The 16,785-nt window shown below is 40.0% G+C and overlaps 1 protein-coding gene across 1 annotated transcript in view; it reads right to left on the bottom strand.

The window, feature by feature from the left end:
* LOC149161878 (putative protein phosphatase 2C 26) overlaps window positions 1-16,785 on the bottom strand; it is a 198,317-nt gene that overhangs the window by 98,635 nt on the left and 82,897 nt on the right. The window lies entirely within an intron of this gene.

Below are 16,785 nucleotides of genomic sequence, written 5' to 3'. Positions count from 1 at the left end.
CTTGTTAGCTTTTGCACCAAGCATGTCTCTAAATTTTGCGATTCGTCCTTGCAGAATGACTTAGTGAATGCATCAGCTAACTAATCCTGAGGAGAACAGTACACAAGTTCTGTCTCTTTACCTTGAACCTCCGCATGAATGAAGTGATAATCTTTCTCCTCATGCTTCATCTTTGAGCAGCAAACTAGATTCTTCACCAACCTCAAAACTCACTGATTGTCACAGTATAAGGGAGTCGTTCCATCCTGCTTAACTCTTGTGTCGTCAAGTATCTGCCTCAACCATATAGTTTCAACTTTCACATGAAATTTTTGTAGCAGCCTTGTACTCAGCCTCTGTTGAAGACATTGCAATTGCAGTTTGTTTCTTGCTAGTCCAGAAATTGCACCTAAACCCATTTTAAACACATCCTGAAGTGATTTTCTATCCACCACTAATATAGGCTTGTGTGAATCAGTGAATCTCGTCTAGATGAGGTCATATTTTCTGACTTACTCTATGTCAAAAACAAGAGTTCCCTGCACATATCTCAGTATTCTCTTTGCAACCTTCTAGTGCATCACTGTTTGTGAAGTCATCAATCTGGAAATTAAGCTCATTGCAAAGCTTATCTCTGGCCTGATATTAGTTTTTGTATTATTTATACTCCAACACTAAAGTTGAAATATAAGAAAGTCATGGTGTTACTAATGACTTTAATAAAATGATATTAGGGTATTCTATTTTTTAATAAGCGTCCCTTGTCCCACAAACAAGGGGATCTCATACACCAATTTGAGATCTGGCTTGGACATGACCTTAAAATTAGATTATTATTATTATTATAATACCCACCACATTGATGTTATAAAAGGGGGTCCCCCTCATTGTAGATGACTTACTGAATACTAAAATTAGTCTTCTTTTTTTTCATATCTCATGTTATTGTTAGAGTTCCGATATGGTATCAGATATGTTATACTTAGAAGCCCAACATGGTACCAGAGAAGAAACATCTTCGATAACTCACTTATAATTGGAGTCTGGGCTGGTGGTAATTTTCAAGTTAGTTTATGATCATGCATCAAACGTTCAAGGAGAGAGTATATTTTAAAAGGGAAGTTATTAAAAGTTCCAAATATTTCAGAGCTTTTAATCTTTTCTAAAGTGATTGGAAGTTCTTCGTGCGTGAATATTATTGCAAGTTCACTTCCTTTTTGTTGATGAGACCATCAAGCAAATCTTATGTACACAGTCAAACTATCCAACCAAAAGAAAAATTTAGATCAAAGAAGTATGCATGCCTCAACCATTTTATAGAGAGAGTCCAAACCAAACTTGAGTCTCCTCCCACGCATGGCCTAGATGACTTTTTTGGCAGAAAATTCTCTTGACCAGACATGGAGGAAAAGAATTAGTGAGAGACAGCAATATGAGGAAATATACAAGGCAACCTTGGACCACTGAGTGAATCAAAGGCATAACGCAGAGAAGATAAGATAATTTTATCAATGTCCAACAAATGACCACAAAAGTAAGTCAATGGGACTAAATGATACCTCCAGTTCGAGTACAATGTGGGAGTGCAAACGCAACTCCTAGAAAATGCCAAAGCTAAAACTAGGATAAAATGAAGTAAAGAATGATACAACAATAGAACAACCTCAAAAACATGTATATAACCAAATCAAAGGCCCTCGGTGATGTAGAAGACTAAGTGAATAAGTCCAGGGCTGGAGGTTGATGATGTCAAAAATGCCAGTCTAATAGCCAAAGGCAAGGGAGGCGATAGTAATGTTGGCTAGCTATCGGAGTCCTCTGGATCCGAGGTGTCTGGTTGCACGATCCTGGGGAGGCGAAGGATACTCCTAGCATTTGAATTCGAAGGAAAGAAGCTCTGGATAAGTCTCTAGTTGTTCCGTTGGGGCTAGGGAGGAGTCTATTGGGGGGGAGCACCCTACTCAATAACCATCTGGAACTAATCCTTTTGACACTCTGGGCGTGAGTGAACTAATGTGTTGTTTGGCACCTCCACAATAGTCTCGAGGATATCAGTTGGCCTCCCAAAGGGGGGTGCTGAGGGGAGACCCAAGGTCTCATTGTTCTACTATCTAAAAGAGAACCCGTGAATTGTGTCTGTTACCCACCAAAAGAGGGTGACCCCTAGGAAAAACTTTTCTCCTATTCATCCCTCCAATCGGCAGCCAGCAGCCCCTAAAAGCCACTAGTAGTCGATGACGAAGTGCCATTCATATCTTTGCCACCTATATCAGTCATATGTTTCCTTACCCATTTGCTAAGAACACATGTTGGAAGGTGGGCTTCTAATCAAAAGGTACTTTATTCATTTTGCAATTGGGTGCTTATGCTTGTTTGTATTTGGGCATTTTGACATGGATTATGAGGTAACATGGAAGAAAGAAAGGTCTCGATCGTGATCTTGTTCCCTCACCTTAAATGGGGGATTAATTTGAAATCCTAGTCTAGTGGGACCTCCCCTAATGACCCAAAGCGTATGGGAGGGGCACTACTTGGGAAGCCATGATTAAAATAGCGTAGCCCCATCTCTCTGTCTTCCATACTTACCACTTTCCATCTTACATTACAAGCCCCTATTCTATTTGGCATTGAAGATTTGCTCATCTACATTACAGGGCTTTACCTGCATTGAGGCAGATAGTTCCAAGTCTTCTAGAGCTCCAGGTAGAACATGATGGCATTTGCAGGGGTTGTGCACTTAGCAAGAATGCCAAAGGATCGTTTCTGAGCAGTGATAATAGATCCAAGGGGATCTTTGATCTAGTACATTCAGATGTATGTGGACATGTTGCCACACAATCTAGTAGGGCCCTAGGAGGGGAATCTATGGGACAACTACCAGACCAAGTGACAACAATGGGACAAGGACCCATTGTCACCTCAGTCGAAGTCCCCTGCTCTTTACGGACTTTCACTGATGGGAGGAATCTCGATAGAAAGGAAATACTTGCAATGATAATGTCAATGACAAGGTATGAAGTGATTCCAAGCCTCGTTCAAACAAATACACAACAATGGTTCAATGCTTCAATGAACCTAAAGGCTCTCGAAGGAAGACCTAGAATAGAAATCAAGACTTAGGGCTCGGGATTTGCAATAACAATAGGCTTTCCCCTAAGGTCAAGACTCCAAATGTAAGATAGGACCTCTCAAGAAGCTTTGTAAGATAATTTGACATCTCAAATAGGTTTTTCACTTCACTTGAGAGACCTAGTTAGGGCTTACGCTAGACCTAGGGTTTTTAGGGATAATGTGGGAAGAAATTCCTCCAAGGTATTCACTAAGTCAAGGTAAGAGAGAGGAAAGGGTCCCTTATGATTTATTCTAGCGACACAAGGCTCATACGGCCCTCAATAAAGCCACTTTTTCCAAGGACAACTAATTAGGTTTCCCTTTTAGAGCACACAAATTTATGAAGAAATAACCTTGGTAATTCCACCAAAATTTGAGATCCTCTAGAGGAGACACAAAGGAAGAGTTTTATCTAAACAAAATTTGAAAATACCTCCTCTAAATAATTTTGCTAGATGCCCTAGATAGACATCCAAGGAAAGAGGGCCAAAAATATTTGGAGAGGAGAAACAAGAGAGAAATGAAAGGTTGATCAACAATTTTCTCAGACCAGTGCCTAGTCCTTGGGCTATGGAGTCTAAGATGATTCAAAGTTTACCAAAATCATCTTCAAGGAGGCTAAAGAATGATGCCCTAACAACCAATCTTTAACATTTATCTACTCAAGATTTATGGATGTTCATGGAATAAAAACAAAATCCCATCCACTAGGAACATTCATCTATTGTCATGCAATGAGTAACATGTGCAATTTCCAACCAAATAACCTTTTACAATGATATTCAACAAATTAGGGCACAAGAGCATTAACTAGTTGCAACAATTCCACACATTAGACATAATTTCAAGAGAAATCTTCAAAAAAATAGCACTTACAAGATGACAATGAGATATATCCAACCATAAACCAAGATGTAGCTCTAAAGAAGAACGAAATTCTAGCTTCCAAAGATATCGAAATGCATCAATAGAATCTCCACTAACGTCCAAGAAAAAGTGTGAAGTCTTTTTACAAGAGAAAGATCCAAGTGATGATGATGAGTTCTCACAAATGAGACTCATCTCTATTTATATGAGTCTCTCCTAATTTGATTTAGCCTAATTAGCCCCAAAAATTATAAAATAATGTGCTAGATACAAGTCTTGGTGACAAGCCCACCAAGTAGCTAATACAAGTTATGAAAAAGGCATCCATAAGTGAGCCAAAATGATGATGTCATGATGAAGAAGGGCCATTGGAGGGCCTCGTTGAGTCCTCTAGGTGCCATGATGAGAGAGAGAGCTCCATGAATGATGGACAAGGGGATGGCCCCTTAATCTCTATGTAAGTCATCATGTGGTGCTCCAAGGTGGTCTTGGGGCACAACTATTTGTCTCATGGGTCTCCTAATGGAAGATAAGCTTGTAAGCTACTCCAAATGAGGGCTCTGGTGATGGTGCCTGCCCTCCCATGTCTCAAGAGTGAGACAAACCTCCTCTGGGTCTTAGATCAGCTACCCCGCTCATCATAAGTCGATTGGGTCACATTGGTCCAAGTGCATCATCTCACGAATAATGTGGGGCAATGAACAAGTTGTTGAAGGTGTTGAAACTTGAGGGTGCCCATGGCGTGGAATGATGATAATTACATGATGGAGTCCCATGGCTCTTAACACGTCCCCTACGAATGTCAACATGATCCTCTGGTGGGCTTGGGCCCTGTTGTAGCTTATTTTGACCCTTGTAATAGTTTGTAATTTCCTTTTATTTTCAAAACTAAAAATAGAAAAAGAAAAAAAAGTGAGAAATAAAAATAAATAAAAAAGAATAGAAAAACTGAAAATCAAAATCAAAAGAAAGAAATAAAAACTAAAAGGGGAAGAAAAGAAAACAAAAAGAAAATATTTTTGCCCCTAGAATAAGCGAGCACGTTTAAATGCCACTCATATATTTTATTTTATTTAACAATTTAAATAATTGTTTTTATTTGTAATAAGTTGATTTGATTGATCGCACGCCGAACACTTAATTTCGTTGCAGCTTTTGACGGATATGATTGAGAGTGTCGAGATCAACGACCTCCAACTCATTGAGGGAGGGACCCCCCGCATTCCGAAAGTTAATGGAGGGAGGGAGGGGGGTCCACAAAGCAGTTTCATTTAACTCCGCTCTTGCTACGTGGCAAGCTCTTATGAATTGCGGTACCCCTCTACTCGAAACCACAAACCGTCAGCACCCCCTGCAAACCGCTTGTCCCCTTCCGCCAACACTCCGCCATTTTCACCTTACGCCAACATTCTAATACATTTATCCATGACTATTCCTCTCGCTAAATTTAGGAGACGACCATTATGTCATTTAATTCTCTCGCCAATGTTCAAAAGCATTAAATATTCTACGCCATTAACGGTTAAGCCAACGAAAAATCATTACGAATACCTTGATAAAAGTTGTTATCCCCCCAAACTAGATTCTTTTGCCATTCTACCTGCAACCAGAGCTTCTAAACGACACCGCAAGCGAATTCCAGTGAATCACAGCCTTTAATCATCGCTATTTACGTGTAATTATCCAATTGTTCTCAGTAATAAAGTGTTTGTAGACAATCCACTATTACCCCCTGTGATTAATTTAGATGAACTGCCCCTTATTGACACTCATTTCAAAATTGTTGAAATTGTTGATTTGGGGTAGCATTGGATGTGCTCTAGCCATGAAAATTGGAGCAGAGGCTAAAGCACATGAGATCTCCAAGACCCATAAATGGTTTGGACAGATTGTACCCGGTTTGGGAGATATTAAAATAAATAATATTTTTAATGGAGTTCCTAAGTCTAAACTTAGGAAAAATAAAATATTAATGGATATTAAAATAAAACTGGGTTACAAGGTTCCAAAAGTCATGGATCAAGCCAAATCTAATCTTAGCCAATGATTAGAGATTTAATCTCGATCGTTGAAGGACCAACAAGAAAAGTATAAGAGGAAGCTTGAGGGTCAGTTGGAGAATACACCAGAGTGATCAGTCATTCATTTTGCTAGAGCGGGGTTGCTAAGCAAAGTTGAATCAGAGATCAGCAGCGAGGGGCAGTGAGTACGAGGCAGAGAGTCAAAGACGGTACTGAGAGACCAGCGCAGAAGAAGAGAGAGCGAGAGCAGTAGCCAGTGCAGGCTACACAGAGCCCAATAGAGTCAGTGCAAAGGCCAGAGGGACTGCATCATCCATGCAGAGGCTGCTGGAGTGACGCAGAGGATCCCAAAGGCTGCACAGTGCCACAGAGGACTGACGCAGAGGGTCCTAGGGCTGACACAGGTCAACAGGAGGCTGACACAGAGGCCAAAAGGGCCAATGCTGAGCTTCAGTTGTGCCGGAGAGGGTTTAGTGGGACAGGTTTTTTGAATACCTATTTCCGAATATAGAGGTATTGTTGTCGTGTATTTTTCTTTGTTGGGTGAGTCGGTTAGGCACCCAGTTGTACTCAGAAAGATTGCATAATAATATAACCCTCTGAATAGCTGCACCGGTTTTCCCGCATTGGGCACATTTGTCCAAAAATAACGATGTCACTTGTGTGCTTGTTTTCTTTCAGTTGATGATCTATAGATGTTGTGATTGTATTGTGTTTATGTTAAAATTGGCAACTAGGGCCAAACTCCATGCGAGTCATCTTATTTACGGCAGCTGATATTTTTCTTGGATCCCTCTCATCGAGAGGTGTAGGATTGATCTAAAGATCATCCGATTTTGATAAGTATTCATGGATATATGAATTTATTAGTGTTATGGGACAATTCGTCAATGTCAGCCTAGTTAAAATTGGAAACTAGGGCCAAACTCCATCTGGGTCATCTTATTTATGGCAACTGATATTTTTCTTGGATCCCTCTCATCGAGAGGTGTAGGATTGATCTAAAGATCATCCGATTCTGATAAGTATTCATGGAGATATGAATTTATTATTGTTATGGGACAATTCATCAAGGTCGGCCAACAACCAAATAAACCCCACTTGTGCTCAACGTTTTAGTATAAATAAAGGAGGACTTCAAGTCATTTAGACTCATCTCTTGTGATCTCACTCTCCACTTGTTTTGGGCTTTTGGTGGAAGAGGAGGTCTAGAGGAGATGCCTTCTAGGAGAGCCCTAGCCGCAGACTTGTAGGAGAGCCCTAGCCGCAGACTTGTAGGAGATCTGGCCGCAGATCTAAGAGGCCCTAATCTACAGCTAGAAGAGCCCTAATCCGCAGCTAAAGGGAGCCCTAATCCACAACAAAGGGAAGGCCCTAATCCGCAGCTAGAGGAAGCCCTACGCTGCCCTACCTAAGGGTGGTATGAAGATGCCCTAGCCGCAGCAAGAGAGGATCAAGAAGAGGACAGTTTGTTGGGTTGATTTGCGGACTGTCCTAGGACTATTTGAGGGCTATCAAGACAAGTCCGAGTTGTTGTTCAAGGGCCGAGTTGTTGGGTAGTGAAGGCCGAAGAGCTAGAGGGACAAAATGTTGAAGAAGAAGGTGTGTTTGGGCATGCGTAGGGACTGTCTCATGACAGTGCTAGGCCGCATGCCTTAGCACACAGAAAGAGCTGCGTAGAGGGTTGTTAAGGTGGACTAGCCCCTCAAAAGGCAGCGTGGACAAAGAGGAGGCTTCACTAGGAATGTTGCAAACCTTTGAGGGTTGGTTTGTGGACTGTCATAAGGGTTTAGGGCTGCAGCACGTGCCCTAACCAGGGCTGTCACAAACGCAGACAAATATCAGTTCAACAGTGTTTTGCAGGGGTGTTGGATCCTAGTTTAGGATCAATACTACAGTTGGTTGTTGTCCTGAAAGGTCACCTAGTTGTTGTTGCTATAGGTGACAGCAGGGCCATGTTTGGGTATGATATGTTGGACATATTATGGGACAGAAGCAGTATGTACAGCAGCATGTATAGGTACAACTGTTGCAGTGGAAGCAGTATGTACAGCAGCATGTATAGGTACAACTGTTGCATAGTGGAGGCAGTATGTACAACAGCATGTATAGGTACAACTGTAATGATTGCAGCATAGTGGAGGCAGTATGTACAGCAACATGTATGGGTACAACTGTGAGTGGTGCAGCATAGTGCACTGTGATGGGTACAACCATGACTGGTTGCATTTCCGTGACAAGAGCAGCTCAGTGAATGGGTGCAGCATGATGACGAGATGCAGCACGATGGAGAATCAGTTGAAGCAACTTGTCTTCAACTGATCTCATGTATCATCTTCTTAGAGATGATCTATGCTCTTATCTAGATAAGTCAAAGTGTTGACTTCTATTGTAAATGTACTATCTCTCTCTCTCTCTCTCTTTATTAAACTATTGAAGAACATATAAGAAGAATTGATCAAGGGTTTCCCCACATTGGGGTTTGTCCTTGGCTAGTGCCACACCTTGTGTCCTCTTATCTTGGCTTGTCTTCTATGATTTATGTTTATGTTCTATCTGCGGTTTACTTTAAGCCTAATGTGATTGCTAATCTGGAAAAGATGTTGAGCTAACTATGAAAATTGAAATAAATTGCTCTAAGCATAGAGAACATACCTAAACTTAACAGTTTATTTTAGTATTTAAATGTTTTAAATAACTTGTTCAGAATTTACAAGTAGAAGAAATAAACCAGTAGAATACAGATTAATTTTCTAACGGATAGACTTAGAAAATTCAACATGGTATCAGAGCGTGGTTGCAGATCACAGGAAAGATGAAGGAATTAGCTGAGCAGAGCATTTGCAGCAGAATCAGCTGTCTTGAGTGACAGTAGTTGATCCTTGCAGAAGCGACAGAAGAAGGGTTGACGCAAAGGGACTGCATCATTAGTCTGGGCCAGAGAGAGGATAGCGCAAAGGCTGAGGAGGGCAAAGAGAGGCTCACACAGAAGCGAGGAGGGCTGACGCAGTTGGCTGAGGGAGTTGTTTTGCTGGTGTTGGGATTGCGCAGAGCCAAGAGGCTCAATCCTTCAGTTGGTAAAAATTTCTCATTTCCCACCCCGGTTTTCAGTTTCACCTTATTTCTCCCATATATTTAAATGCCCTTTCCCATATCCATACATTCAACAATAGAAAAAATAAATTTTTGTTGAAAACACATTCTGGAAATTTTACAAAATGCTGGAAAATGCAGAAATAAAAAATCAGCAGGTATAAACAGCCATTCAACACATTTGAACACAGTGATTTTTTGTCAAGGCGACCCTGGAAAAACCCCCTACAACTCTTGGGGAAAACCAGTTTGAGAGCTCCTCCTTATTTCTGAAAAATGTCTTTTTACAGTGAGAAATATTCAGCAAAAATCAGCAAGCAAATTTTACAACTTATCTCGATTTTCTTGCCACACAACCAACTGGAAAACTGCTGTAAAACTGTTGTACGGCTGTTGTATGGAGTGTACAGACTACTGTACGGACCTTGATTTCTGTGCAGAAAATCTATTGTACGGCCCTCGATTTCTGTGTAGAAAATCTGTTGTACGGCCCTCGATTTTTGTGCAGAAAATCAACTATACGAACATTGTACGGACTGCTGCACTGTTGTACGGCCTGCTATACGGCCTTCTCCTGCTGTACGGCCTGCTCCAAGCTGCTGTAAACTGCCTTGGAATGTGTGCCAAGCTGTTGCCTCCTTCTCCTCCTGCTCAGAAATCTCCCTTGCTCTCTTGCTCTCTCTCTCTCAATCTGCTCATGAAAGAATGAATGACCTTTTCCTCCTTTAATCTAACCCTAAGTGACTTTTGGGTGATCCCTAAATCCAATGGCTGAAATAGATTGAGATCTAGGGCTGAGATCAATGCTCATTTAAATCTCACTTTCTATCTTTTAATTCACTCCACTTTAATAAAGACCCACTTAGTCATTTATTTCCAAAGTCACTTTTCCTTTCTAATTTTACATTGACTTTAATAAAGTCACTTTAAAATTAGACTTTAGTAACTTTATCACTTAAAGTCACTTTTAAATTAGATTTGACTTTATAAAAATTATAAAGTAACTTTAGGAGAAAGATTAAATTCTTTTGGACACTTTTCCCTAGGCCAAAGATCAAAGCCTTAGGGAACCACTTGTCCTCCGATACCAAATTTCAACACTAGGGCGAAAGAAGCTGTGGGCAGTTTCCGGGAGCGAAGCTGGTGAGGTACTGTGGTTAGAACAATACCTAACAGGGCAAGACCAAGGTAGAGGGAGTCGTTGCCGAGGCGGATTTCTAGCCAAGGAATCCAGATCAATGTTGCAGTTGCACAAACAATCAGAGAGGAGCAACTTGACATTTGGTAGAAGGATTTACAGGAGGGAAATCGGGACTCAGAGGGAGTCCAGAAGAGAACTTCCAAACGGGAAGTAGAGAGACTCGAAGGAGTTGAACCAAGAACTTCCAGACAGAAGTAGAGAGACTCGATAGGAGTCAAGCCGAGAAATTCTAGGCGGGAAGTACAGAGACTCGAAGGAGTCAACAAAAGAACAGCAAGATGGTCGTGAATGGGCTGAGAGAACAGGACAGGTTGGACGGAGCATCCAACTTTGCGGTCTGGAAGGCCAGGATCTTGTCCATTCTAGACAGACATCGTATCAAGGGCTTCGCCTTGAGAGTGATGGAGATCCCAGTTGACTCAGTAGCTAATGAAAGGTACGAGGAGGCAATGGCTAAGGCAAAGTATATCATCCTTGATGCGGTCAAGGATCATGTGGTTCCACAAATTGACGAGAAGGAAACAGCAAAGGAGATGTGGGACACTTTGAAGACATTGTACCAGTGTACTTCCGTGCAGAGGAAGATGCTCCTAGAGAATCAGCTAAGGTCATACTAGATGCAGAAGGGAGAGCAGATAGATGTCTTCCTCGATCGGTTGAAGGAGATCCATGACCAACTAACTTCCATAGGGGCCACGCCGGATCAGGAGTTGACGATAAGGACCGCACTTACCGCAGTCTCCGAGGATTGGGAAACATTTGTCCAGAGCATACTGGGCAGGGCGAATCTTCCGGATTGGGAAGAACTGTGGGCAACTCTTCATCAAGAAGAGATCAGAGGGCTGACCAAGACGAGGAATAGCAACAAAGGGGTCAAGATCAAGAAGGGGGAGGAAGAGGATGCGGCTCTAGCATCTATGGGAAAGCAAGAGAAGAGGAAGAAGAAGGACCTCTCCAAGGTCAAGTGCTTCCATTGTGGGGATCTGGGTCACTATGTGAACCAGTGTCCGAGGAAGAAGAGTAAGGGAGAGGCTTCTGACTCGAAGGCAGCGCCAGCGAGGGCAGAGAAAGAAGTCGAGGAGGATGACGATTGTGCCATGAGTGCTCATGTGCCACTTGAGAAGAAGTGGGGAGATATCGAACTGTAGTCAAGAGGACTACAGGCGATAAGGGGCAAGATCCTTGAGGTACCCAACTTCTTGGATTATACCTTGCTACGAGAGCCCCGAAGAGGAGTAGCAGGAGTGGCGGATGTAGGTAGAGACGGATGCAGATGAAGCAGCAAGGAGTGGTACAGTGCAGGGGTCCCCGGGCAGCGCGAGGCTAGCAAGCTGTAACAGTGCGAGAGGCACAGGAGTGTTGCAACGGTGCAGGATGGCACAGAGAGGTGTGCAACGATGCGAAATACAAGGAGTTGTTGCAGCAACGCAAAGGCCAATAGAGGGAGCACTTGTTAGCGGCAGAGAGAGCTCTAGCATCGGGAGTGTTTCTAGCCTGACAGGGATGTCAGAAGTTGGGTGGATCAGTTACTTACTTCTCAGTAACTGAGTTGCAATGCAGTAGCAATAATGAGTAGCACGATGCAGCATGATGAGAGGGGGATGCAGTTAAACCATCAGGACTCCCTCCAGTTAAACCATCAAGACTCCCTTCACACTTTTTCCACTGATGCTCTTATGGAGATTTACCAGAAACTTTCTTTTTCAGAAAGAGTGCATATCTTTGAGTCTTTTTTACCAAACAATTCATAATTAACCAAAGCAAACCCACCTTATCCTTCTGCAATGTTCCCTGAGATGTTAGGGCAGGTTATTTCTTTAGTTTCTTTTCTATTAGGATATCCCAATGATCAGTGAGTAAATGAATTTATTATGGGGTTTTTATCAATGTTTTCTTTTGGTAAAAAACCTTCAATCATGTTCAATTACAATCAGTTTATGTCCGATGTAATTCATGATCAATTCTTAAAGTTCAGTGTTGAAGGGTCATTCAAGCACCAGTCAGTTTTGATTTACTTATTTTTATATCATCAGTCAAAAAGGTTCAAGTTTCCTCTACAAAAATTGGATGTTGAAGGCAAACCACAATCAGTGATTCATTGGACCTCATTAGTGAGGAAAACTTCTAAAGAATTTTCTTTCAGTGACTTTGTCAATCAATTTTTGTATATGGAAATATGTTTGTTAAGTAGTGATGCAGTTCCCAGAGTTTCAACAGAGATCAAAAGGATTCTGCATTTGAGTGAGCAGTCTAAAGTTGGAGATTGGTATTTATACCAAAATTTTATAGAGATTAGGATCTATGGTTGTGAGCTTCCACCTTACAAATTACCAGTGTTCCTCCCCATGAGGATTTTTGCACTAGAGTATATCAGACAGATGATGAACATGGATGATGTTCATTTTGTTTCCAGGAAACAAAAAGTTCAATTTAAACTAAAGGCACAGGTTGGCCCATTCATAGTCAACACCAGAACTGCAGAAAAAGAAGTCAATGATTTGTTAAGTCAGATGAAGTTTAGATTGAGTTTCAGTTGGTCATATGATCCATTACGAGTAATATCATCAATGGGAGTTGGGCAGAAGTTTGCACCATATGTGCACATTGCAAAACCTAAGATTGAACAATATGCCAACAAAGAAGAATGGGAAGAGAACACACTACAGGAAGTTGAGGAGCTAGTTTCTAGTCAAACAGCGATGGAAACTCTAAGGATGACACAAAAAAGTGTTGAAAAGTGTAACTAGGTTTGGTCTTCATAATGACATGTAATTGTGATTTTTTTAAATGATGTAAAGAAGAAAAATAAAAGTATTATTGACTTGCTTCTTGGGTTTCATGAGCACGGGATTTCATTTTTAGATGGCTCAGATTGTGAGCTTTTCAAATTTGTCATAAAAGTCAAAAGAGTCAATGTCATGTATGGAGAGCCCTTCTTGGGCATGTTACAAATGTATATGAGTCAATAGAATGGTTTAGTACCCCTTCAAGACAAGCACAAAGTTCTCTTCAAGTCGGCCTCAAGACAAAGGTAAAGAACTCATGTCGGCTCAATTAGTGAAGACACACCTATTCGGATAGCATAGGTCGGCTTATTTATGTGGGACAACAACTATATATAGGTGTGTAGGTTACTCTCATTTTCACAATCAAGGGAATTTGGATCCCTATGAAATTCGGAACACAGTGGCAGCGAAAAGATAAGAGACAAGTTCGAATATCAAGGTATAGAAGGAACTTGGATAGGTGAGGAAGGGACAGCGAGAATCTTTTCTGGGCTTATCACAGAAACAGAATTTCGGCTCTCTAAAAGAAGGTCTTGGTGCTACATAGCTCAAACAAGTATATTTATATATTACAGTTCGGTGCTATGTAGTAGCCACAATTCGGTGCTATGAAGGAACTACTATTCAATAATATATCACAGTGTTTCGGTGCTACTACAGTGATGACATTTTGGTGATGTGCTTCGATGCCATCTCAAGTGTGTCTACAGTTCGTTATGCTCAGATAGAAGATGATCTCAATTCTAAGAAGGTCGAAGCAGAAGAGGAACCAAGAAGAGGAAAAAGAGCAGAAGATTGACAGTCAAGCGATCTAGTGTCTTGGTCTTGGAGCGGCAAAATAGGTCAAGGGTCTTGGTCTTGGTATTCGTCAATTGGAATCTCGATAAGAAGAATTTGTGTGGGTTTTCCTCTCAAAGAGTGAGAGGTTTTGGCCCTAGCTCATAGCCTACATTCTGTGACTCTTGTCTATTTATGTTCATGCATTGGTACCTGTTTGATGAAGAAGAACATTAATAACTTAAGTAAAGAAGATCCTAATCTAAAGTTGTATAAAACACTCACAAGCAGTTACTAATGAAAGAGAAATCACCTAACTATTGATGACCTAGAATTTCTCAACAAAAAGAATTGAAAAGACCGAGAGAAAGTCTATCTCCAGCAGGATCAGAGTTACAGAAGGCAGCATTCAAAGTGGTTAAGAGAAGAAAGACCATAAATGTTGAAGAAGAGTCCTCAAAAGTTCAAACTTCTAAAGAACCTACCACAGTCATACTTTCAGGAGAATCTGCATTTTCATTACAGCAGATTGAAGAAACCACTATTGATTCTCCTTTTTCTTCAAGGCAGCAGAGTATTTTTGCAATATTCTTAGAGATGAAGAAGAAAAACAAGGTACTAAAAACTTCTACATATGCAAAGTTCTGGAAACAGTCTTCCACAACTCAGACTAGATTACTTTTTGCCTTAGATAGTGAAAGAGGATAGTTCCAATTAGCATTTTTGGAACCAAAAGTCCCTGTGCCTAAGAGTGATAAAGATTACAAAACCTCTGTGTTTTCATTTCATACTAAATAGATACTATAGATCAAATTGATCTTCATAAGCAAGCAGGAGAAATCATATACACATCCTTGACAAGTTCTGCCATGGCAGCATCCAAGCTACAAGCAACTCTTAATAATATTCACTCTCATTTGAAGCTAGAAAAGATATCTTCTCTAGCTAAGGATACCAAAATTAAGGGGCTGGAGGATCTGGTTTTAAAGTTAGGATTGAATCCTAAAGATGTAAAGGCAGCTAAGGAAATAATAAAAAGCAAAAATGCAGACATATAGGCACTAAGGAAACAGGTGATATTACCAACAACTAAACATCCCCAAGCACAAGAAGTAGGTCAGATGGAGAAGGAAAAAGAAAACATGCTTCAGATGATTGTGGAACAAAATATACAAATTCAGAAGATGGAAATTTTAATCAAGGAAAGAGAACTTAAAATTAGCACTGGAGCAAGGACATCTACAGCAGCAGTGTCAATAGCGAAAACAAAGTCTACTAGTCAGAATCCAACAGAGAAACTATCAAAAGCTATGGGATACTTGTCATTAAAAGATATGGAGATTGAAAAGCTTAAAGTTCAGTTGGAGAAGACCCAAGATAACAAAATAAAAGATGATAATGCATATCTTGCCGAAGTACAAAAAAACTTTAGATTAATCAAGCAACTGGAAAAATATGAAAATGAATCATTGATTGCACAAACATTATCTGAAGCAAAAGAAAAAATATGGATTGATATAAATTCAACCATAACTAAACTTTGGACATCTATTGAAATCATTTTTGAATAGGAGGAACTGGTGACAAGGTCAAAGGCAACCATTACAGAAATCAAAGAATATTTAGATCACAAGCCAAGGGAAGCAACCAAAATAATCAAAGTGTTGAATTCTAAAACAAAAGAAGAACTAGAGGAATTTGGAATTGAAGACAGGACTGATACAGTCCTAGAAGTAAGAAGAGTTTTGACAAAAAGGAACTTAATGTTACAGTTAGAAAATAAATGTCAAAACTTAGAAGCACAGGTTAAAAAATTTCATAGAAAGTTTAATGTTTTATGCCAGAAAGGACTTCCATCTCTACGAGATTCTAGTGGCCAATTGATTCCACTAGAGAATTACCAACACATATTGCATGAGATAGCAGCAGATAGAACAAAGTTTGCTAAAGTCAAAGGGATAATCAGTGGTAAAGCATTCCTTGAGGGCCTAGAATATGATCTTTTTATCCAACATGAAGTTCAACATTTGTTCATTACTAGGCCAACCTTTGAGAAGTATACAGAAGTCAATGAGGCATATAGAAAAGTAACAAAATTTTCTATCCCAGATGATAAAAGATGGGATAAATTACTTGAACTCATCGAGTGAAACAGAATGCAGAAATTCAGTAACCAATTGCAGAGAAAGGAGCAGCAGAAAGCAGGATAACAGGAGCAGAAAGCAGAAAATTTAGTTTGAAGCAGAAGTCATCAAACAACACCCTCGAATTGTGTGTTGATTACTCAAATCAATTCAGAAAATCTATTTTTATGTTCTATTTTTGTAATATCCAAATTAGTTTTGGATAATATTTCATTTTCTAATAAATTTTATTAGATCTAGATATTTTGGAATTACACTCTATATAAGTATTTTGTAATTCGAAGAAGGAAGGGTTGAACCCTTGTGATTATCCGGTGACATTATTGTATTACTCTGAAATATTTTTGAAGATAATCAAAGGATTTTGGCTTCATTCTTAACAGCGTTTGTGTCCATGTGAGTTTTTCCTATTTATTCACTTATGTTCTCCATACTTTATTTTTTCATATGTTCAAGGTAACATAGGAGTTAGGTTAAGGGTAGATTGAGTATCAATCTCCCTGACAGCCCGCTGCAAAGTTATAATCATTAAAGAGATTAATTAACTAAACAGTTTATTTAAGTTAGTTCCTCTATATCTTTTAATCGTTGCCTTTTGCCATCTCTTGAACATATATTGTTTCGCTATAGAATTTTTCTGCACGCATCAACTGTATTTGATTAATAAAATATTCAATATGGGTGTTTGATTATCACATATTTTCTTATTTTCTGCTTTCAAAACTCAACTTAAAGATTTATTCTGTTATGAATGAAAATCAGCCCTTTGAACTTCTCAGAAATATTTAGATTTTGCAAGTGTCAAA

The sequence above is a fragment of the Pinus tabuliformis genome, chromosome 5_2 (assembly GCF_031772625.1).
Source record: "Pinus tabuliformis cultivar Carrire ecotype Pingquan chromosome 5_2, CPIR1, whole genome shotgun sequence".
NCBI lineage: Eukaryota > Viridiplantae > Streptophyta > Pinopsida > Pinales > Pinaceae > Pinus > Pinus tabuliformis.
This window is presented reverse-complemented; position numbering and strand designations above follow the sequence as displayed.